This window comes from Staurois parvus, unplaced genomic scaffold, assembly GCF_062004578.1.
Source record: "Staurois parvus isolate SC_StPar_1 unplaced genomic scaffold, SC_StPar_1.0 ptg000554l, whole genome shotgun sequence".
NCBI classification, from domain to species: Eukaryota; Metazoa; Chordata; class Amphibia; order Anura; family Ranidae; genus Staurois; species Staurois parvus.
The window spans coordinates 11,134-35,927 of record NW_028318350.1 but is presented as its reverse complement, the minus strand read 5'-3'; the positions used below and the strand labels follow the sequence as shown (position 1 = coordinate 35,927).

At 42.8% G+C, this 24,794-nt stretch overlaps 1 protein-coding gene across 2 annotated transcripts in view; it reads right to left on the bottom strand.

Annotated features, from left to right (window-relative positions):
• The window catches only part of COA1 (cytochrome c oxidase assembly factor 1), a 153,822-nt gene extending 129,624 nt beyond the window's left edge, over positions 1-24,198 (bottom strand). For both annotated transcript variants that reach the window (XM_089691198.1, XM_089691199.1), the window contains exon 1: positions 24,108-24,198. The gene's annotated coding sequence lies outside the window, so the exon portion shown is untranslated. The remainder of the gene's footprint in view (positions 1-24,107) is intronic.
• Positions 24,199-24,794: the final 596 nt, after the last annotated feature.

Sequence of the window (24,794 nt, the reverse complement as noted above, 5' to 3'; positions counted from 1 at the left end):
TTCAACTCTCTTCTCGTTTAAAAAAAGCCCGAACTGACCTACTTGCTACTAAAACTCAGTTATATATTGACCTGGTTGCTCAACATAAACATCATCCCAGTTCTGATTTGTTACTTAAACTTGACCAGGCCCGACTGGAACTTAATTTATGTCTTACTACCACTGCGGATAAACAACTTCGTTGGTCTAATCATAAATTCTTTACGTGGAGGGACAGACCTGGCACCTTGTTGGCACGCAAGCTGACTCCTAGACACTCCCAGACGGCCCTCCCCAAGCTCAGACTGGACAATGGTTCGTTATCCCAGGACCCGGGTAAGATCCTCCACAAATTTCAGTCTTTTTACTCTCAGCTTTATAGTTCGCCCACGGGGGGCTGTTCTTCTTCCTCTCTGGAGGCTTTTTTGGAGTCTATCTCCTTTTCCCCCCTCCAGGAGGCACATAGGGAGCTAATGGAACAACCTATCTCCTGTGAAGAGGTTGGGAATGCGGTGAAATCCCTGGCCTCTCACAAGGCCCCGGGACCGGATGGTCTTCCTAATACTTACTATAAAGCTTTCCCGGACATTCTGATACCCCATATGGCCCTGTACTTTAATTATTTGCGGGAGGGGGGTGTGGTTCTCCCAGAGGAAAATAAGGCATTCATTAGTGTCATTCCCAAGCCTTTCAAGGATGCCGCTATGGTCTCCAATTACCGGCCTATTTCTTTAATTAATTGTGATTTAAAGATTCTTACTAAAATCCTGGCCTTACGGCTCCATAACTTCTTGGCCTTATACATTCATGATGACCAATCAGGATTCATAAGTGGTCGACAAACATCGGACCAAATTAGGCGGACTATAGCTTTGCTGTCAGCTGTGCAGTCCAATTGGGATGGATCGTCGCAAAGGGATGTTTTTCTACTGTCACTGGATATTCAGAAGGCATTCGACAGTCTGTCCTGGGATTATTTGTTTAAAACGTTGGACAGGTTTGGGTTTGGCCCTTATTTTACGACGTTGTTGCGGGCCCTCTATTCTACCCCGTCAGCTCAGGTATCCATTCGTGGACATAAATCAGTTCCTTTTTCGATAGAGCGAGGAACTAGACAGGGATGTCCTCTTTCTCCGTTGCTCTTTGCATTGGCGATGGAACCTCTTGCGATTGCTATTCGCGCTGATTCCTCTATATCGGGTGTTATCTGTGGTCAAAGGGTTCATAAATGTGCCCTATTTGCCGATGATGTTCTTATGTATATATCTGATCCTCGAACGTCTCTACCTGGTTTCTTCCATCTGTTTCATCGTTTTTCTGAGGTCTCCGGTCTTACGCTCAACTCCTCTAAAACTGTTGCTTTGAATATCTCTTTACCCGATTCAGAGGTTCGCTACTGCCGGGAAAACTTTGCTTTTCAGTGGGCTCCTGGTTCTCTCCCCTATCTGGGGATTCTTCTTACGAAATCTGTATCGACGCTATACCAGGCCAACTATATCCCGCTTTTCAAGCGACTTAAGAATGACTTATTAGCCTGGCAGGATCTTTCTCTTTCCTGGTTCGGTAGAATTAATTCTATTAAAATGACCTTCCTACCTAGATTATTATACTATTTTAGGACGTTACCAATTTTGATTCCCAAACGAGAACTAGTCTTCCTGCAGGCTGCAGTCTCCAGATTTGTTTGGAGGGGAAAGCGCCCTAGGCTGAACAAATCTACCTTGTTTTCTTTGAAGAGGCATGGTGGTTTGGGACTCCCTAATCTTTTCGCATATTTTCAGGCGGCCCAAATAGCACAATTATCTTGTACTACGGCCAGGGGATATGTCCCCCAATGGGTTGGGATTGAGGCTCTTTCGTGCCGTCCATATGCTATTGGTACTCTCATGTGGCTTCCCAATAGATTGCGCCCTCCTATTTTGTGTCCTACTCTATCTTATTCATTGTCAGTGTGGGATAGATGGCGAGCTCGTAAACCTTTTTTCTCTCCGCATACTCCATTGGCTCCGGTGTTTGGTAATCCTGAGTTTGTTCCGGGTTTGTCTTTCGCGGGGTTCCAATGGTGGATTAATAAGGGTTTGCTACGTATTGGTGATTATTTAGATGGGGTTCGCCCTCGGTCTCGTCAGTATTTTGTGAATTTTTGTGGGATGCCTCGTGGAGAGATATTTCGTTACCATCAACTTCGCTCTTTTATTGATAGCAAACTTAGACTACTCACAGAACCTTGTGCGCTTACTTCCCTCGAGGTCTCCTGTGGGGCGAGTGGGGTAATGCGGGGTCGCTTGTCCATTGTTTATGCTTTGTTGGTTGATCCTCTAACAAAATTGTCTTACATGACTTTATGGGAACGGGATTTAAATAGTTCATTGGATTTGGATACCTGGCGGACGGCGGCCCATGCCTTATCGAAGATTTCGATTAACACTGATCTTGTTGAATCTAATTACAAGACGCTACTTCGGTGGTATTTGGTCCCTGCTCGCCTAGCCATTATGTATCCTTCCGTTTCTTCTGCCTGTTTCCGACGCTGTGGTCAAGAGGGTACTATGTTCCATGTCTGGTGGAAATGCCCAGTCGTGAGTAGGTTCTGGATCCGCATATTTAATTTTCTTTACTCAGTGACAGGAATTAATATCCGTAGATCGCCGGAAGTAGCCTTGTTTAATATACTACCCTCTGATGTTCCCAAAAGATCGATTAAACTAATTGTATATATCTTATTGGCGGCTCGCATTACTATAGCTAGGAGTTGGAAGCAATCTTTGATCCCGCTGGATAGGGTGAAACAAAAACTGAACTGGATAATGGTTAATGATAAACTGACGAGTATCGTCTCTGATGATGTGTCCAGATTTGAGAGGACTTGGGATCCTTGGATTGCTTATATTACTGTATCGTGAGTGTCTGGCAGCTGACCCCCCCCCCCCCCCCTCCTTTCTCTATTTTTCCTCTTTTTTTCTCTTTTCCTACTATTTGTTAAACATTTTTATTTTTCTTTGTTATTTTTGGTCTATTTTGCTATAATTGTTGTTTATTGATCTTTGAAACTTGTATATTTTGATGGCTTTGACTTTTTTCATGTGCATTGTAATGCTATTATCTGCTAAATTTCTTTTTTTTTTTACCTACCAGTATTATGTTTATGATTCTGAATCTGGTTCCATTTTGTTGGTGGGCCCTTTCTTTTTTTTTTCTTTTCTTTTATTGTTAGCCATCTTGTTTTAATATGTTTATTTCTCAATAAAAATATTGAAATATAAAGGGACGCTTTTTGGACGCCAAGTTTCCAGGCAGAAAGAACAGTAAAAATGCAGGCAGGGCGCCGGACAAAGCACTCGGGACAAAATGTATGTGAAATGGGTTGAAACAGATATGTTTTACTATGAAAAATGTGTTTTGAAAAAAATTAAATTTTTTAACATTTTCAAATTTCCCGCCGCCAGCGGCGCCCGTACGTCCCGACGTCACAGGGACCGGAACACAGAAGCCGGATGCCGGCATCGGCCGGAGGAGATGGCCGGGGACGCTGCAGGGGACACATCGTGGGAGCGAAGGACAAGGTAAGTGCTGCAGGGACCCCCTGAGCAACGCCGCATGGTAAGCCCGAGTGTAGCTCGGGGGGGTTACCGCTTTTGGCACTGACATTTTACCCCGAGCTACACTCGGGAATACCGCTAGCAAGGTTATATAGCAGAATTATACTGAATCCATGGATCCCAAGTGCTCTCAAATTTAGAAGTATTGTTAAGTATACTAGTAAGTTTATCATTAATCATAAACCAATTAAGTTTCTGCTGGACTAATTCCAGCGAAATTGTTGACTGTTTCCAACGTTTGGCTATCGTAATCCTCGCCGCCAACAGGATATAAAGAAACAGTTTGACTGATTTCTTAGGAATATCTGTGGGCAATAAATGAAATAGAGCTATTTCAGGGGATCGACGAATATTAACCCCCGTTACCGAATAAAGGAAATTAAATAAATGGATCCAAAACCTAGTCACCACAGGGCATGTCCACCATATGTGGAGCATAGTACCCTCTTGTCCACAATGTCGAAAACAGCTGGGTGACACAGAAGGGTACATTTTAGCAAGATGTGAAGGGACCAGATACCACCGAAGAAGCGTTTTGTAATTAGATTCAATGAGCGTAGTGTTAATTGAGATTTTAGATAGAGCATCAGCAGTATTCTGTCAAGTGTCCATCTCCAGAGAAATATTTAAATCCCTTTCCCAATGACCGATATATGAGAGCTTAATATTTGGATCAACAAGGGAAGCATATATATTAGACAGGCGACCTTTCACCGTCCCGGTAGCCCTACAGGAGACCTCGAGAGGGGTGAGAGTACAGGGTTCCGTTAGTAATTTAAGTTTGCTAGTGACAAAGACATGATTTGATGATAGCGAAACAGTTCGCTAGAAGGCAGGTGGCACTTTGTCTGAAAATATTGGAGAGAATGTGGACGAAGTCCATCCAAATAGTCCCCGATACGCAAAAAGCCCTTATAGATCCACCAGTGAAACACAGATGGTGTTAAACCAGGCGTGGATTCAGGATTACAAAAAACTGGGGCCAGAGGGGTATGTAGGGAAAATAAAGGCTTGCGGGCCCACCATCTATCCCAGATTGTTAAGAATCTGATAATGTAGGGCAAAGGATGGGAGGACGCAACCGACTGGGAAGCCACATAAGGGAGCCAACAGCATATGATCGCAAGATAGGGCCTTAATGTCAACCCATTGAGGCACATAGCCCCTAGCAGTAATGCATGAGAGCTGCGCTATCTGAGCCGCATGGAAAGAAGTCAAAAGATTAGGAAGTCCCAAACCGCCATGCTTCTTCTGAGAAAATGAAGTCGAATTATTGACCCGAGGACTTTTACCTCCCCATATAAATCTAGAGACAGCAGATTGTAAGAGTAAGATTTCCCTTCCGGTGACAGCAATCAGCAAAATCCGAAAAGAATATAGTAGTCTTGGCAGAAAAGTAATTTTAAAAGGAAATGATTCTACCAAACCAAGATAAAGGGAGATCTGCCCAATTATGTAAATCGGTCCAGAGTCATTTAAAAAGAGGGGGGTAGTTAGCACAATATATTGATGAAATAGAGCTCGTGCGATGGATCCCCAAATAGGGAAGAGAGCGGAGGGCCCATTGAAAATGTCCCGAAGATACTGAACCTCCGAAGTGGGCAAAGAAATAATTAAAGCAATCGTTTTAGAGCAGCGGTTCTCAACTTGGGGGTCGAACGACCCTTTCACAGGGGTCGCCTAAGACCATCGGAAAAAACATATTTCCGATGGTCTTAGGAACCGAGACACTGCTCCTCTATCTCCATGTGGGTCCGCCCCCATGCAGATATGCCCACATACGAGTAAGAGAACAGTCAGCAGTGATGAGACCTGACCCCTCTGCCCCAGCCTATCATCTCCCACAACATCCACCCCGCCCATTGTCTGCACTGCTCCCCCAATCATCGCTGAGCAGCGACATCATCCCCAGCTCTAAATGCAGGGTGGACTAGAACTTGACCAACCAGACGAGGTGACGTGTCAACGGGAAGCGCCAGTGAAGAAGTTTTGACGTCCTAAGATTGGGAGTGGCCTCTGTCAGGGAGCCGGCTAGTTGGGACTGGGTGGAGGAGGGGGGAGAGCGGATCCAAGATGGCGTCAGTGAGAGCGGGCCGTGTGTGAAGAGAGCTAGCAGCTCTGTGTGGTGGGATTGGGGGAGGTGTGACACCTTGTATGGCGGGAATGAGAAGAGCTGCTGCAGTTATGAAGTAGCAACGAAAATAATTTTATGGTTGGGGGTCACCACAACATGAGGAACTGTATTAAAGGGTCGCGGCATTAGGAAGGTTGAGAACCGCTGTTTTAGAGGAATTCAGAGTAAGACCCGAGGCCATAGAAAATCGGTGAAGTAAATGGAGGAGACTAGGTAAAGACACTCGAGGAGCAGACACATACATAAGGACATCATCAGCAAATAAGGCACATTTATGATTTTGTTGGCCACAGTAGATACCAGAGATAGCAGGGTCAGAACGGATAGCAATAGCAAGTGGTTCCATTGCTAATGCAAAAAAGTAAAGGGGAAAGGGGGCATCCCTGTCTAGTACCTCTCCCAATAGACAGAGGAGCCGATTTGTATCCACGAACAGAGACCTGGGCTGAAGGATTACAATATAGAGCACGCAATAAAGTAAAAAATGAGGAGCCAAACCCAAATGCACCTAACATCTGAAATAAATAGTCCCAAGACAGGCTGTCAAAAGCTTTATGGAGATCTAAAAGACAACAGCATGACTAGTGCACCCGAGATAGGTTCATCCAGACCCCACTACACCACCATTACCCTTCCATACCAATCCCCTTTACTTACTATACTTACAGAAAACACAACACCAATTTTGGAGTAAAATGGCCAACACAGCCTTTTATTAACAAATCAAGTTTAAACACACCAACCATTCCTTATAACAGAAAACATAAAGAGTTGTCGTTGGTCTTTGAAGGCACCCCCAAAACGATCCGAAATGCACCTGCGGACAACCATATACACTAGGCCTCCATCCGCAACCAACCAGCTCGGAGAGAACCATACCGTCCGCAGTGCAGCACCACCACCTTCCAGTTAAACCTCGGTTAACTGGGAATGTTCCCGGGCACACCATACCACCGATGGGTCCCACACCATTTTGTACCTCCAAGATAAGAACCGCCTCCAAAGACCAACCACCGCCCAGGAACCAAAATAACCCCCCCCCCCAGGAGGAACACAACATTCACCAAACAGGGCGGGCAGGAGGGAAGCTCTCTATCCCACGTCCAGCTCCCAACTGACGTCCCTCCCCAGAACACCCCACCCTAAAGTGCCGAAGACCCCACCTACACTCTCCTCTACCAACCAGATCCCCCAGCTATCCTTTACCAACTCTAATACAATCATTAACCCTTACACATCTTCCTTCCCACTCTGGGCCTAGTCATGCCTGCCCTGCGCTAATTCTTTTCTTCTTTTATCGCTACGGGCATTTCTGGACTTCCCTTGACAAGGAATTGTCCCAATTAGATTGTTCAGCTGACGGTAGTGCTAACAGTAGTGCCAAATTGAATTTGATCACGTGTTTGACGACCGCTAATAAATCCTGATTGATCATCATAAATATAATGAGCTAAAAATTTATGAAGGCGTAAAGCCAAAACTTTAGTGAGAATCTTGAGATCACAATCAAGGATACAGGACGATAGAGACAGCAGTAGTATCTTTATTGGGCTTAGGAATGACACTAATGAATGCTTTATTTTCGTCAGAAGACACCACTCCCCCGTCTCAGCATATGAGATTTTAGTAGTTCACTAGCAGTTTCATTTGGGACAGACAATGGGCCAGGAAGAATCTCAATTGGGGGTACAAACAATCAAAACCTATAAACAAAAGTCTTGATAGTCACAGGGAAATGACACATTTCATTATAAACATTGGGACGTGCGGCTCACACGTCAGACCCGGACTATAAAACGTAAGAGTCTTCTTACATCATTCAATTATAGAACACAGTCCATGATATTGTGATAGATCATGCCTTTGGTCATCATTCTCTTATTTTATATTGCTCAAATGGAAGGGAAGGAGTAGAGGGACATTGGAGGACCCTATCTGCCCCTAAATTCTGTCAGTCTCTTAATCTGTTTGTCTTTCCTTTTAGGAACCAAAGCAATAAAAAGTGTTTTAAAATCGTTCTAAAGGCTTACAGTTGTTTACCTTAATGCATTCCTGCATTAAAGTGAAAAAAGTCTATGAACAGGATTCCCCCAGCCCCCTTAACCTCCCTGGCGGTCTGATTATTTCCGATTTTTGGTGCTGAAAGCGGTACCATTTTTTTGTATGGAAATATGTAGTTTTTTATTGTAGGCTGTAATTTTTTAGGAATAACTCTGAAATCTGTACAAACAAGAGTCTAGTAAACATCCCGGGTAGGATAAAATTTGAAACATGAAATCATAAATTATAATTTAAAAATAATCATAAAAAAATAATAATATAATAATAAATGTAATTCAATAATATAATCAAACCAAAAACACTGAAATTTGAAATACAGAGGCAAATTCGCACATCGCTGAGCAAAGTCGCAAAATCGTTTTCAGTGTCTGATGACAAATTTCCCCCACGAATCATTATCACTCAATTCTGCAAGTGGTTCTGATTTACTATCGCTGTTCTCTAGCCGGTCTAAAACCGCTTTTGACCTAAATGGACGCTTTTTGGACGCCATGGACTTTTCTAAGTTTCCAGGCAGAAAGAACAGTCAAAATGCAGGCAGGACAAAGCACTCGGGACAAAATGTATGTGAAATGCATTGAAACAGCAATGTTTTACTATGTAATAGTCATTTTTAAAAAATTTCAAATTTGCCACCGGTTCCGGCGCCCGTACGTCCCGACATCACAGGGACCGGAACACGGAAGCCAGATGCCGGCATTGGCCGGAGGAGATGGCCGGGGACGCTGCAGGGGACACATCGCGAGAGCGAAGGACAAGGTAAGCTCTACAGGGACTTCCTATGCAGCGCCGCATGGTAAGCCCAAGTGTAGCTCGGGGGGGTTACCGCTTTTGGTACTGACATTTTACCCCGAGCTACACTCGGGAATACCGCCAGGGGGGTTAAATACTTACTTGCTTAATCTTGATCCAGCACTGTGCCCGACAGCAGTGGCTCTTTCCGCTCTCTCTTTACAGGACATAGAAGCAGCAACGGGAGCCATTGGCTACTACTGCTGTCAATCAAATCCTGTGATGAGGGAGCAGCACTTGCCAAAGAGAAGAAGCCAGGAGCACCGGCAGCAGACCCCAGAAGAGGAGGTACGGGACGCTCTGTTCAAAATCATTGCACAAAGCAGGTAAATAGGACTTTATTATTAGAGGAAAAAAAAAAAAAAAAAAAGTTTAGATCACTTTAAATCATACGCCAAATTCCAACATGTTTTGCCAAAAATGGGCTTCATTAGCGGTCAAGTGAAAAATAGGGAGCCAAAACAAAACAGGTGAAGTGCATACCGGTAACAAATCAAACAAAAGAGCTAGAAAACATTTCCTGCTATATATACCCTTCTATTCATCACAGAACACCCTCTAGACCACCCATCCAAAATGTATCCAATCAAAAGCTATCATGTATACGGAGGCAGGCAACTCGGCATCACATCTCCCTGTCACTGATTAGCGCATTGCTAACAAGTGTTTTAATTGCTGTGTGTCCCTGTAGAAAAGATTTCCCCTCGCTCCTTGACTTGATGACAAGAAGTGAAGGGACATTCTCCCCAATGGGGACCAGGGGCGGACTGACCATTTGGAAACTCGGGCACTGCCCGAGGGCCCGGGGTCAGTAGGGGGCCCCATGAGATGCCCCTGGTACCTTTTTCATAGGCTTTTTTGAGTTTGTCGAGGACACAGAGGCCCCATGATCCCCATGAGTTGTCAGTCCGCCCATGATGGGGACTAAAACATTAAAACCTGGCAGAGCTTCTAACCCTTTCCAACACTTTTACGAACTAAAAAGGTTTGGTTGGAGTTTTACTTTAAACACTGAAATTGAAAGAAAACAGCAGAGGAGGAGCTACAAAGTATGCAGGGAATCCAGGGAGTTGCAGATATGGATGAACGGCAGAAAGACAGAACTGACAACACAAAAGGAGATTTTTCAAGCAAGCTTATAATGGATTGTCAAAAATAACTATTGTTTGCAATGTTATTACAATGCTGATGTTATAGAATGAAACTGCATGCAATGACCATAGAACTCCTTTTAAAGTGATTGCAAACCCCCTCCGATAACAGGTTTATACTTGCCTGGAATTGCACAGAGCGACTGTGAACCTCCTCTTCCCAGGTCCCCTGTTAATGCTCCTGGCTCCTCCTCTTCTGTGAGTGCCCCCATAGCAAGCCACTTGCTATGGCAGCACTTGTAAGGCCTCGATCCTGAGCCACGCTGCCTGTATCCAAAGACACAGACAGCATGGCTTGAGCCCCCAACCCCCCCCCCCTCGCTCCCTCCTCACTGAATTAGCTCACCCATACCCTGTATGAAGAGGAAGGCAGGAGAGAAAACTGCAGCCAGGCACAGTGCTGGATCGAGTGAGGCAAGTATACTGCTACCTAAACGTTTTTTACCTAGCTCAAAATTAGTAGTAGATTTATCAATTCTAAATGACTGGCCTATTTTAAAATGGAATTAAACCACCACATTAAAAAATGTCCCCTGGGAGCTTTATGCCATAATGTCCTAGTATGCACCACATAGTTACACGGTTACATAGTTAATCTGTTCAAAAAAAAAAAAGACAGTCCAAACAGTTCAACCAACAGAAAAAACAAAAAAAAACAAAACACAAATAGAACACCTCCATATACACTATCCAATGCCCACAGTTGGTCCAAAAGAAGGCAAAAAACCCAAAAAAGCTTGATCCAATTTGCTGCAGAGGGGGGAAAAAACTCCTTCCTGATCCCCCAAGAGGCAATCGGATATTCCCTTCAATTTTACCTGTAAATGTTAGTATCCAGTTGTATTGTGTACATGTATGAAAGAATCCAGGCCTTTCTTAAAACAACCTACTGAGCTGGCCAGCTCCTGAGGGAGTCTATTCCACATTTTCACAGCTCTTACTGTAAAGAAGCCTTTCCGTATGTTGAGATCTCTTTTCCTGCCGTAAAAATAGCCCCTTGTTCTCTCTGATGACCTTAAAGTGAATAACCCAAGTTTACGGTATGGATCATATCCCCCCCCCCCCCAACATATTAACATACTGGCCAAGTAATCCCTTCTAGTGCTGTAGTGTCCATAGTCTCTGCTGTCATGGACGCTTCCATAGTCTCTGCTGTCATGGACGCTTCCATAGTCTCTGCTGTCACGGACGCTTCCATAGTCTCTGCTGTCACGGACGCTTCCATAGTCTCTGCTGTCACGGACGCTTCCATAGTCTCTGCTGTCACGGACGCTTCCATAGTCTCTGCTGTCACGGACGCTTCCATAGTCTCTGCTGTCACGGACGCTTCCATAGTCTCTGCTGTCACGGACGCTTCCATAGTCTCTGCTGTCACGGACGCTTCCATAGTCTCTGCTGTCACGGACGCTTCCATAGTCTCTGCTGTCACGGACGCTTCCATAGTCTCTGCTGTCACGGACGCTTCCATAGTCTCTGCTGTCACGGACGCTTCCATAGTCTCTGCTGTCACGGACGCTTCCATAGTCTCTGCTGTCACGGACGCTTCCATAGTCTCTGCTGTCACGGACGCTTCCATAGTCTCTGCTGTCACGGACGCTTCCATAGTCTCTGCTGTCACGGACGCTTCCATAGTCTCTGCTGTCACGGACGCTTCCATAGTCTCTGCTGTCATGGACGCTTCCATAGTCTCTGCTGTCATGGACGCTTCCATAGTCTCTGCTGTCATGGACGCTTCCATAGTCTCTGCTGTCATGGACGCTTCCATAGTCTCTGCTGTCATGGACGCTTCCATAGTCTCTGCTGTCATGGACGCTTCCATAGTCTCTGCTGTCATGGACGCTTCCATAGTCTCTGCTGTCATGGACGCTTCCATAGTCTCTGCTGTCATGGACGCTTCCATAGTCTCTGCTGTCATGGACGCTTCCATAGTCTCTGCTGTCATGGACGCTTCCATAGTCTCTGCTGTCATGGACGCTTCCATAGTCCCTGATGTCATGGACGCTTCCATAGTCTCTGCTGTCATGGACGCTTCCATAGTCTCTGCTGTCATGGACGCTTCCATAGTCTCTGCTGTCATGGACGCTTCCATAGTCTCTGCTGTCATGGACGCTTCCATAGTCTCTGCTGTCATGGACGCTTCCATAGTCTCTGCTGTCATGGACGCTTCCATAGTCTCTGCTGTCATGGACGCTTCCATAGTCTCTGCTGTCATGGACGCTTCCATAGTCTCTGCTGTCACGGACACATCCATAGTCTCTGCTGTCACGGACACATCCATAGTCTCCGGTTTTCCTTCCTGGCTACAATGATGTCACTCAAACGCATGCACATGGGAATGTCATAAATGTACACGGAGCTGTGCTTGTGTGGACAGGCAGGGAGAAGTAGTCCTGACCGAACAGACATGTGAATGCGATTCCTGTTTAAATCGCATTCTGTTTCCCCACTGCTCCTGTGTGAACCCAGGATTGTCATAGCCTGAGTTCACACAGGAGCAGTGCAGGGAAGTTTCCTGCATTGAAAAGTGGGAGAGAAGGGTGTGTGGGGATGTATACCTGGTGGCAGATGCTCCATATTCTCAGCTGTAGGCGAGGAGAGAAAGAGGTGGGGATTTCAAATCCTTGCCACTTTCTCTCCTCACCTTGCAGGGATGACAGTTCGGGCTAGAGGGCTTTTAATTGGTCAGCGCCTTCACATGGATGGTGCTGACCAATCAGAAGCCGTCTAACCCATACTGTCATCCCTGTAAGGAGAAGAGAGAAAGCTGCTTCACAGGTCTAAGATTTGAAACCCCTGCCACTTTCCCTCCTCTCCTACAGCTTCGAATACAGAGCATCTGCCTCCATAGTATACATATCCACATGCCCACTCTCCGCTCAGCATTGGATCGATGGAGGGAGGTTTCCCACACCACTCCTGTGTGAACTCAGGCTATGACAAGTGGGGAAGCCACATGGGATTTGGACAGGAATTGCATTACTGTTCAAATCGCATGCTATGCTTTGTGGTGCAATCTGCATTTTGTATTGACGCAAATCGCACTGCAAAGTATCAGTTTTGGTATCGGAAGCATTTTGAGGAGTATGAGTACTCGTGAAGACTCAGTATCGGAACCAATACCGATATCGGTGCATCCCTATCTGCAAACAGCAACCACATTTAAGCAGGTTAATGTAGAAAAGAAAAATATTCCTGCGCCAGTCAAAATCAATAAATCACCCTTCTAAAGCGCTGCTGTGCAAAAAATGTGTGAAAACACAAACAGTAAAATATATAAACAGCGCAACATAGACCTAGATACAAATATTAGTAAATCACACAAATGTCCCATATTAAATAGTGCATGTATAGATCAAAGAATCTACAGAAAAAACCCATAAAGTCCCTTGTGATGATAACTGAAGATTCCAAAGATGTTTATAACCTTCCACCTCTCACCCGTGCACACCAACATCAAATACACTCACCAGATTTTGGTGAGTGAAAAGCCTTTAAGGATTTTTGGGGAATCCTAAACCCCCTTTTCATCAGCTCAATGATAGCCTGCCCCTCCAAGTTTAGATCTTCTTTCAGGTCCTCACCGTGGCTTCCTAGTTTGCTCCACCATATCGTCAAAGAGAAAACTTATATAGTGTAATATTGCCACAACAGTATTATACCAAAAGACAAAATCCAGGCCACTCACATTTCAACAGCTTGTAACAGGGGGTTTAGGATTCCCCAAAAATCCTTAACCACTTCCCGACTGGCCGTTGCATATAAACGGCCGGACGGTGGCAGTGCAGGGTCGGGTGGCTGTTTATAAATGGCCTCCCCGCACCCTGCTTGTGTGCGCTCCCTCGGAGCGTGCAGCACCGCGATCCGGTGCCCGCTGTGTCCTCCAGACACAGTGAAGCACCGATCGTCGGACGGGACCTCTATACGAGGTCCCGATCATGTGATCACTGATTGGCCAATCAGTGATCACATGCAAAGTAGTAAGCAAGATGTCACTTGTGACATCATTGCTTACTACGTGTGAAATCTGTGAATGATCACAGAGGTCACATGGTACAAGGCTATTCACAACAGCCTTGTACCATGTGACAAGCTGTGACCAATCACAGCTCACTCAGTACTTCTCAATGAGTGCAAGAATGCAGCCAGAGATAAGGAGAAATGATTGCTTTTACATCCTATATGGGTGTAAAAGTAATCAGTGTAAAAAAGAAAAAAAAAAATCTTCATCATCCCCCACAAGTAGTACAGTGTCACCATGGTGACACTGTACTGCTAGGGTGACAGTATGTAAAAAAAAAAAAAAAAAAAAAAAATATAAAAAAATAAAATAAAAATGTAAAAAAAAATGTTTACAAATTATAATTTTTGGTTATAAACTAATTTGGATTTTTTTTTTTTTTTACTAAAAAGATAACGGAATAAATTTTGGCCACGATTTATGATGAAATATTATTTATTTGCAAAATTTTATTTAAAAAAACACTTTTTTTTCAAAATTTTTGGACTTTTTCATTTACATAGTAAAAAAAATAAAAATCCCAGCGGTGAATAAATACCACCAAAATAAAGCTTTATCTGTCTCAAAAAAATGGTAAAAAATTCATATGGGTACAGTATTGCATGACCGCGCAATTGTCATTCAAAGTGTGATAGCGCTGAAAGCTGAAAATTGCCCTGGACAGGAAGGGGGTAAAAGTGTCCGGACAGGAAGTGGTTAATCAACATACGGAAAGGCTTCTTTACAGTAGGGGGCAGGCTATCATTGAGCTGATGAAAAGGGGGTTTAGGATTCCCCAAAAATCTTTAATCAGCTCAATGATAGCCTGCCCCTCCAAGTTTAGATCTTCTTTCAGGTCCTCACCGTGGCTTCCTAGTTTGCTCCACCATATCGTCAAAGAGAAAACTTATATAGTGTAATATTGCCACAACAGTATTATACCAAAAGACAAAATCCAGGCCACTCACATTTCAACAGCTTGTAACAGGGGGTTTAGGATTCCCCAAAAATCCTTAAAGGCTTTTCATTCACCAAAATCTGGTGAGTGTATTTGATGTTGGTGTGCACGGGTGAAAGGTGGAAGGTTATAAACATCTTTAGAATCTTCAGTTATCATCACAAGGGACTTTATTAGTTTTTTCTGAAGATTTTTTGATATATACATGCACTATTTAACCAATTCAATACCGGGCAATTTTCCCTCTTCCTGCCCAGGCCATTTTTCAGGTTTCAGCGCTCTCACATTTTGAATGACAATTGCGCGGTCATACAACACTGTACCCAAACTAAAATTTTATCATTTTCTTCACACAACTAGAGCTTTCTTTTGGTGGTATTTAATCACCGCCGGGGTTTTTATTTTTTGCTAAATTAACAAAAAAAGACCAAAAATTTGGAAAACAAACACATTTTTCTTTGTTTCTGTTATAAAAGTTTACAAATAAATAATTGTTCTTCATAAATTTAGGCCGAGATGTATTCTGCTACATGTCTTTGGTGAAAATAACCCAAATTAGGATGTATTATTTAGTTTGTAGGAAAGTTATAGAGTTCACAAACTATGGTATAGATCTGAATATTCCTGAAGCCAATCTAATTTCTTGAGGTCCAAGAATGTCAGGACAGTACAGATATCCCCCAAATGTCAGGACAGTACAGATATCCCCCAAATGTCAGGACAGTACAGATATCCCCCAAATGTCGGGACAGTACAGATATCCCCCAAATGTCGGGACAGTACAGATATCCCCCAAATGTCGGGGCAGTACAGATATCCCCCAAATGTCAGGACAGTACAGATATCCCCCAAATGTCGGGACAGTACAGATATCCCCCAAATGTCAGGACAGTACAGATATCCCCCAAATGTCGGGACAGTACAGATATCCCCCAAATGTCGGGACAGTACAGATATCCCCCAAATGTCAGAACAGTACAGATATCCCCCAAATGTCAGAACAGTACAGATATCCCCCAAATGTCAGGACGGTACAGATATCCCCCAAATGTCAGGACGGTACAGATATCCCCCAAATGTCAGGACGGTACAGATATCCCCCAAATGTCAGGACTAGAGATGAGCGAATTATTCAAAAATTCGATTCGGCTGATTCGCCGAATTTGCGGGAGAAATTCGATTCGATGCGAATTTATTCGCTGCGAATTTAACTAATTAAAAGGGTTTCTAGGCTTCAGAGAGCCTTTATATTAGTGCAGAACACTGTACCTTTAATTTAAATGCCCTTGGAGTCTGCTGGGGAAGAGAAATAATACTGTCAGTCAGTATGACATGCAGATGAGTGCCGTCGATCTTAGAATCACCGCACACTTCACTCATTTGGGCAGTCACGGGGCACGACGAGGAAGAAGAGGAAGAAGAATGAAAAGAAGAAGAAGAAGAATGAAAAGAAGAAGAAGAAGAAGAAGAAGAATGAAAAGATGAAAAGAAGAAGAATGAAAAGATGAAAAGAAGAAGAAGAATGAAAAGATGAAAAGAAGAAGAAGAATGAAAAGAAGAAGAATGAAAAGAAGAAGAAGAATGAAAAGAAGAATGAAAAGAAGAATGAGAAGAATGAAAAGAAGAATGAGAAGAAGAATGAGAAGAATGAAAAGAAGAATGAGAAGAATGAAAAGAAGAAGAAGAAGAATGAAAAGAAGAAGAATGAAAAGAATGAAAAGAAGAAGAAGAATGAAAAGAAGAAGAAGAAGAATGAAAAGAAGAATGAAAAGAAGAAGAAGAATGAACTATATTACTATATCAGTCTCTAATGGATGCTGGAGAGTTAAACCCCCTAACACCTGCTGTGCCCATTATGAGGGGTTCCCACCATCCCTGTGCTGAGGTTCTGGGTATGCACACCTGCTGTGCCCATTATGAGGGGTTCCCACCATCCCTGTGCTGAGGTTCCAGGTCTGCACACCTGCTGCGCCCATTATGAGAAGTTCCCACCATCCCTGTGCTGAGTTCCTGGGTCTGTACACCTGCTCTGCCCATTAGGAGGAGTTCCCACCATCCCTGTGCTAAATTCCTGGGTCTGTACACCTGCTGTTCCCATTATGAGGGGTTTCTACCATCCCTGTGCTGAGGTCCCAGGTCTGCACACCTGCTGCGCCCATTACTAGGGGTTCCCACCATCCCTGTGCTGAGGTTCTGGGTATGCACACCTGCTGTGCCCATTATGAGGGGTTCCTACCATCCATGTGCTGAGATTCCGGGTCTGCCCACCTGCTTTACCCATTATTAGGGGTTCCCACTGTCCCTGTGTTGAATTCCTGGGTCTGTATGTACACATGCTGTGTCCATTGTGAGGGATTCCCACCATTCCTGCACTGAGTACCTGAGTCTGTACACCTGCCAAAAGAAAGTTTCAGGATTTTGAAGGAGCAAAATACAGTAATACTGGAACAAAAATGAGCTGCGTGGTGGAGTTGCCAGAAGAAGAAGAAGAAGAAGAAGAAGAAAAGAAGAAGAGGAAGAGGAATGAAAAGAAGAATGAAAAGAAGAAGAGGAAGAATGAAAAGAAGAAGAGGAAGAATGAAAAGAAGAAGAAGAAGAAGAAGAAGAAGAAGAAGAATGAAAAGAAGAATGAGAAGAATGAAAAGAAGAAGAATGAAAAGAAGAATGAGAAGAATGAAAAGAAGAAGAATGAAAAGAAGAATGAGAAGAATGAAAAGAAGAATGAAAAGAAGAATGAGAAGAATGAAAAGAAGAATGAAAAGAAGAAGAAGAAGAATGAAAAGAAGAAGAAGAAGAAGAAGAATGAAAAGAAGAAGAAGAAGAAGAATGAAAAGAAGAAGAAGAAGAATGAAAAGAAGAATGAAAAGAAGAATGAAAAGAAGAATGAAAAGAAGAATGAGAAGAAGAATGAAAAGAAGAAGAAGAATGAAAAGAAGAATGAAAAGAAGAAGAAGAATGAAAAGAAGAATGAAAAGAAGAAGAAGAAGAAGAAGAAGAAGAAGAAGAATGAAAAGAAGAAGAAGAAGAATGAAAAGAAGAATGAGAAGAATGAAAAGAAGAAGAATGAGAAGAATGAAAAGAAGAATGAAAAGAAGAATGAGAAGAATGAAAAGAAGAATGAAAAGAAGAATGAGAAGAATGAAAAGAAGAAGAAGAATGAGAAGAATGAAAAGAAGAATGAAAAGAAGAAGAAGAATGAAAAGAAGAATGAGAAGAAGAATGAGAAGAATGAAAAGAAGAATGAGAAGAATGAAAAGATGAAAAGAAGAAGAAGAATGAAAAGATGAAAAGAAGAAGAAGAAGAATGAAAAGAATAAGAAGAAGAATGAAAAGAAGAAGAAGAATGAAAAGAATGAAAAGAAGAATGAGAAGAATGAAAAGATGAAAAGAAGAAGAAGAAGAATGAAAAGAAGAATGAAAAGACGAAGAAAAAAAAAGAAAAATCCTTAACCACTTCCCGACTGGCCGTTGCATATAAACGGCCTGGCGGTGGCAGTGCAGGGTCGGGTGGCTGTTTATAAATGGCCTCCCCGCACCCTGCTTGTGTGCGCTCCCTCGGAGCGTGCAGCACCGCGATCCGGTGCCCGCTGTGTCCTCCAGACACAGTGAAGCACCGATCGTCGGACGGGACCTCTATACGAGGTCCCAATCATGTGATCACTGATTGGCCAATCAGTGATCACATGCAAAGTAGTAAGCAAGATGTCACTTGTGACATCATTGCTTACTACGTGTGAAATCTGTGAATGATCACAGAGGTCACATGGTACAAGGCTATTCACAACAGCCTTGTACCATGTGACAAGCTGTGACCAATCACAGCTCACTCAGTACTTCTCAATGAGTGCAAGAATGCAGCCAGAGATAAGGAGAAATGATTGCTTTTACATCCTATATGGGTGTAAAAGTAATCAGTGTAAAAAAGAAAAAAAAAAATCTTCATCATCCCCCACAAGTAGTACAGTGTCACCATGGTGACACTGTACTGCTAGGGTGACAGTATGTAAAAAAAAAAAAAAAAAAAAAATATAAAAAAATAAAATAAAAATGTAAAAAAAAATGTTTACAAATTATAATTTTTGGTTATAAACTAATTTGGATTTTTTTTTTTTACTAAAAAGATAACGGAATAAATTTTGGCCACGATTTATGATGAAATATTATTTATTTGCAAAATTTTATTTAAAAAAACACTTTCAAAATTTTTGGACTTTTTCATTTACATAGTAAAAAAAATAAAAATCCCAGCGGTGAATAAATACCACCAAAATAAAGCTTTATCTGTCTCAAAAAAATGGTAAAAAATTCATATGGGTACAGTATTGTCTGCAGAAATGTTAAACATTTCTGCAGACAAGTCTCAAATCCACAAGTGAAGTATTTGCATAGAGTAGATTTTTTTTTTCTAACCAGACATGGGATAAGCAGCTGTAATGAGGATTAAGAAGTATAATATATTTCTGTGGCTTAGTCAATTGACTTTGTATTTTGTGTTTCCAGTGCTAAGCCGAGTAATACTGTCTGGCGTGATCACAGGGAAATCTCTCTGGCATGATTTCCTAAGCTAAAAAGTGAATATGTTCTCGTTATATTTCAGGAAAAAAAAATCAAAGAGATAGAAAAAAAAAAACCTGCACAATTCATTTCAAGCAAAACGGTGAAACCAGTAATTGTTCCGAACAATAGGCGCAAGGTGCGTTCATGTATTGGGCTTAGCAAACCTGCAGCTTTTTGTATTGTGCACAAAGCCGCCAGGAATTCATTCACCGCTTTTTGAAATTAAATGGAGTGCGCACGCTAAGCTTTGCTTTTTTTTCTATGCTGTATATACGCTAGTTATAATTGCACATATCTTTGTTTCGCTTCTTCTTTTCAGCCATTGTATGTCATGAATTAAGAAAGCTTTGACATGCAGTATGTAATACAAAAACAAATATGTCAAGTCATTACTTCTGAGTGACACCTTCTCTTCATGGGTCAATCCATGTGCTTTCTTTATTATCCGAAGTAAAACATATAAAGGCCGTCTTATTTGGATAAAGATACGGAATGCACTCTTCACTAAAGCGTTACTAGTTACGGAACGTCACCATTTGCTAAGAGCTCACGTGTGGTTTATAGCTTGCAGATTTTCCATTGCCTCTCATAAAATGCTGGCCTCGACTAGATTAACAATGTCTTGGCTTTTGGTCAGAGGAATGTTTTACAGTATTTAACCACTTGCCCACTGGGAACGTTTACCCCCTTTCTGCCTAGGCCAATTTTCAGCGCTATTGCACGGTCATGCAACATTGTGCCCAAACTCAATTTTTATAATTTGTTTGATACAAATATTATTATTATTATACAGTGTTTATATAGCGCCAAAGGGTTTGCTCAGCGCTGAACATTAAAGTGGGGGGATCCATGGATTGACCCATGAAGAGAAGGTGTCACTCAGAAGTAATGACTTGACATATTTGTTTTTGTATTACATACTGCATGTCAAAGCTTTCTTAATTCATTATATACAATGGCTGAAAAGAAGAAGCAAAACAAAGATATGTGCAATTATAACTAGTGTATATACATGAGACAATACAGTACATGAGACAATACAGTACATGAGACAATACAGTACATGAGACAAGACAGTAACAATACAATACATGAGGAGTTCGAGGGCCCTGCTCTTTCGAGCTTACAATCTAGGAGGGAGGGGGTAGAGGTACAGGAGGAAGTGGCTGTGGGGGATGGAGTGGTAGGAGGAGTGGAGGAGATCGGCTGTTAGGTGAGGGTGGGGTAGGCTTGCCTAAAGAGATGGCTTTTCAGGGTGCGCCTGAAGGTGAGGAGGGTAGGTGACAGTCTGATGGATTGGGGTAGAGAGTTCCAGAGGATGGGGGAAGTCCTGGAGAAGTCCTGCAGTCGGGAATGGGAGGAGACCAGGGATCTAGTGAGTAGGAGGTCTTGTGAGGAGCGAAGGACACGGGTAGGGTGGTATTTGGGTATCAGGTGAGGTAGTTTGGGGCGGCGTTATGAATGGTTTTGTATGTCAGAGTTAGTAATTTGAATTTAATGCGTTGGGCAATCGGGAGCCAGTGAAGGGATGAGCTTTCTTTTGGTGGTGTTTATTTACCACTGGGGTTTTTATTTTTTGCTAAACAAACAAAAAAAGACCAAAAATTTTGAAGAAAAACGAAAATTTTTTTCTTAGTTTCTGGTATAAAGTTTTGTAAATAAGTGATTTTTCTCCATCACTGATGTGCACTGATGAGACTGCAGTGATGGTCACTGATGAGGCTGCACCGATATGCATCACTGATAGCCAGCACTGATGGGCACTGATGAGGCTGCACCGATATGCATCACTGATAGCCAGCACTGAGGGGCACGATTAGCCGCACTGACGATCAGAGCCCCGATTATCAATTTAGATGTCTCCTTTGAGAAATACCCCTTAACGACTCTCCTCTCCTCACATGCTGATAGCATGAGGACTGCTGATAACCGGCATTTCCTATTTACACTATGATTGGACACAGTTGATCACATGATAAAATGTGGCTCTTTACCTGTTAGGTTCATACCTAAGCGTTTTCTGCAGCGTTTTGCAGAAACGCAGTACAGTCCATTTAACATGATTTCCTATGGGAGGGTTAGGGACTGAGAAAATTGACAGCACTATATAAGTACCTTAAATAAATAAATAATGGGACAGGTTCACATCTCTGCGTTCTCACCCAATGCATTTTTTAGAAAGGGTCAGGGAATTTTTTTAATGCAAAACGTTGTGTTTTTGGTTCTATAGACCTAATGGGAATGCTGCAGAAAAGCATGTATTGTGTTTTTGATGCATTTTTGCCACGTTTTGCATTTAAAATCTGCCTAGCAACAAATAGGAAAAAAAAAAAAGAAAACGCATCAAAAAAGCATGTTCAAAAACGCAATGCAATGCAGAAATGCATCAAACGCAACCTGCATAGGAGTGAACCTAGACTTACTTGGACACATGATCAGCTGCGTCCGAAGGACATAGCGATCACAGCTCAAGCACAATTCACGCCCCAGGGGAAGCGCGGGGGTGTGGTTCTGGTAGCATGTCCATGGATGCCCTCCCAGAACTAGCCAACCGCACTGTAGCTGTCTTTTGGCTATAGGGAGGTTGGGAACTGGTTAAAGGTTTAAAAAAAAAAACATTGCTAAATTTTATATATTTTTTAAATATTTTATTAAAGTAACATTAAAGTGATATTAAAGGTTCCTTTTTTTCCTAATAAAATAATAAATGTTATACTTACCTGCTCTGTGCAATGGTTTTGCACAGAGCAGCCCCGATCCTCTTCTTCTGGGGTCCTCTGCCCAGGGGTGTATTTACCACAAGGCAAACAAGGCATTTGCCCAGGGCGGAATTTTTCAGGGGGGCAGCACCACCCCCCTGGAAGAAGGGACTGAAGAAGGGACACGTGTGGCTCGGGGACCAGATAGGATCTGAGAGAGTCCGCCAGCTGTTTGACTCTCATTCCCAGGGATGTCCAGAGCTGTGAAGGCGAGTGTCTGTCTCTCGCTGGGTGGGGAGTGGCCGGTGTATGGGGGTGATGGTAGTGGAAGGCTCTCTATGGTGTGGGGGGGCCAGGGTGTTGTTGGTCAATGTCAGGCTCTCTCCCAGGGAAGGGGCAAATTTTATGTTGCCTAAGGCAGCACAAAACCTAAATGCATCACTGCTCCTGCCAACACTCCTGGCTCCTCCTCTTCGGTGAGTGCCCTCACAGGAAGCCACTTCCTATAGGGGCACTTGTGTGGGCTCGCTCCCGAGCTGCCTAGTCTGCGTCTATTGACACAGACTGGGCGGCTCAACCCAGCTCCCTCGTCACAACCTTTGATTGACAGCAGTGGGAGCCAATGGCCAATCTGCCTAGTGAGGAGGGACAGAGCTGAGGGAGCCTCGACTCTCGTGCACATCGTTGAATGGGCTCAAGTATGAATAAAGGGGGCAGGAGGGATTCTATTACATAGAAGTTTTTTTTTACCGTAATGCATAGAATGCATAAGGTTAAAAAACCTTTAGGCTTTAGAATCACTTTAAGCTCTCTTTTTTAAAAAAAAATCTTTTCAATTATGTACAGTCAGGTCCATAAATATTGGGACATCGACACAATTCTAACATTTTTGGCTCTATACACCACCACAATGGATTTGAAATGAACAAGATGTGCTTTAACTGCAGACTGTCCGCTTTAATTTGAGGGTATTTACATCCAAATCGGGTGAACGGTGTAGGAATTACAACAGTTTACATATGTGCCTCCCACTTGTTAAGGGACCAAAAGTAATGGGACAATTGGCTTCTCAGCTGTTCCATGGCCAGGTGTGTGTTATTCCCTCATTATCCCAATTACAATGAGCAGATAAAAGGTCCAGAGTTCATTTCAAGTGTGCTATTTGCATTTGGAATCTGTTGCTGTCAACTCTCAAGATGAGATCCAAAGAGCTGTCACTATCAGTGAAGCCATCATTAGGCTGAAAAAACAAAACAATCCATTGTGATGGTTTATAGAGCCAAAAATGTTAGAATTGTGTTGATGTCCCAATATTTATGGACCTGACTGTATTCTAATTTGAAAAAAGTACGTTCCATTGCTCTCAGCCTCTTACAAATTCCTTATTTTGTTGCTGTGATCCAAATTCCTGTTAAAGGATGGCTACATTCATTCTCCGTGGTCCCAGTGTATGTAGGGCTGTACATACAAAATAGACTATCGGATTTGTAGTGTGTACTGCTTGTCCCAAACAAACAGAAATGAGGGGGAAAAGCTCAGGAGCTCGCATGGGACATTACAAGGAGGAAGAAAAACACAAATGATTTAATGAAAAACAGGTTTACAGGGCCATTCATTAGTTGATGTGTAATGGTTAGCAGCACTTCTTAGTACAAGTGAGAAATAAAAAGACAAGTCAATGCTATCGACAAGCCATGAATTAATTCAATAAAAATGAGTTCCATTGAGTAACAAGGTAGATGATGAACTTGTAAACAGTAAAGACTTAATTCATGGAAACACCCATTGCAATAATACAACAGAAAAAAAAAAAAAAACAATATGCAGTTATTCATCTAGTGTGTCAGGTTATTATCTTTATCAATTAAAATGAAAATTCCAAATGGCACACTAATACTTAAAGCTGAACTAAGAGTTAGTTTTCAATTAAGACCAATATTTCCTGTCCATATGTACATCAAAGTGATATTGAAGTATTTTTTTTTTTGTTTTTTTCTTTTAAGGGGGGGGGGGGGTTCATCTCGCATTCTTATACAAATCTAGAAAAACGCATTGACTCCTGCTGCTTTCTCTGGGTAAATACACCTACCTCCACTCTTAACTAGAAAAAAGCATTGACTCCTGTTAAATTCAGAACAAATAGTGTATTTATATTTTTGTATATGTTGACCAGTTCTCACCTCTAGCTGCACCCGTTTTATGACTGTAGTCTGTGTCTGGTCTGTGCTTGAGAAACATCCCCCACTATTCATGTGATCCTTATCGGTTTCTAATTGGGGCGGAGAAGAGTGCTCATTTATAAATATAAATCAAACCGCAAAAATAGACCTCTATACAAATATTAAATTCACAAATAATGCTCTTAAATTAAATCACAAAACATATATGTCCCCGTAAAATTGGTGAATATCTCTGCCCGAATCACACACCTACTGAGCGACATATCAGATTGGATGTCACTCCACTTCCTTAAATTGAATCTCTCCAAAACCGAGTTTTTTGTCTTCCCCCCAGCCCGAACCCCACCCCCCATTGACTTCTCCATCACATCCAACAACGCCAATATCAAACGCGCCCTGCAGGCCAGAGTACTGGGTGTCATTCTGGACTCCAACCTATCCTTCCAGCCCCAAGTCCAATCTTTAACAAACTTGCGCCGCCTCCACCTCCACAACTTCGCCAAAATCCGCACGTTCCTAACCCCAGAAACCACTAAACAGCTCATCCACTCCCTCATCATATCACGACTCGGCTACTGCAACTCCCTCCTCACTGGCCTGCCTCGCCGCTGGCTATCCCCGCTTCAGTCTATCCTGAATACGGCTGCTAGACTCATTCACCTTTCCAACCGCTCTGTTTCCGCCACC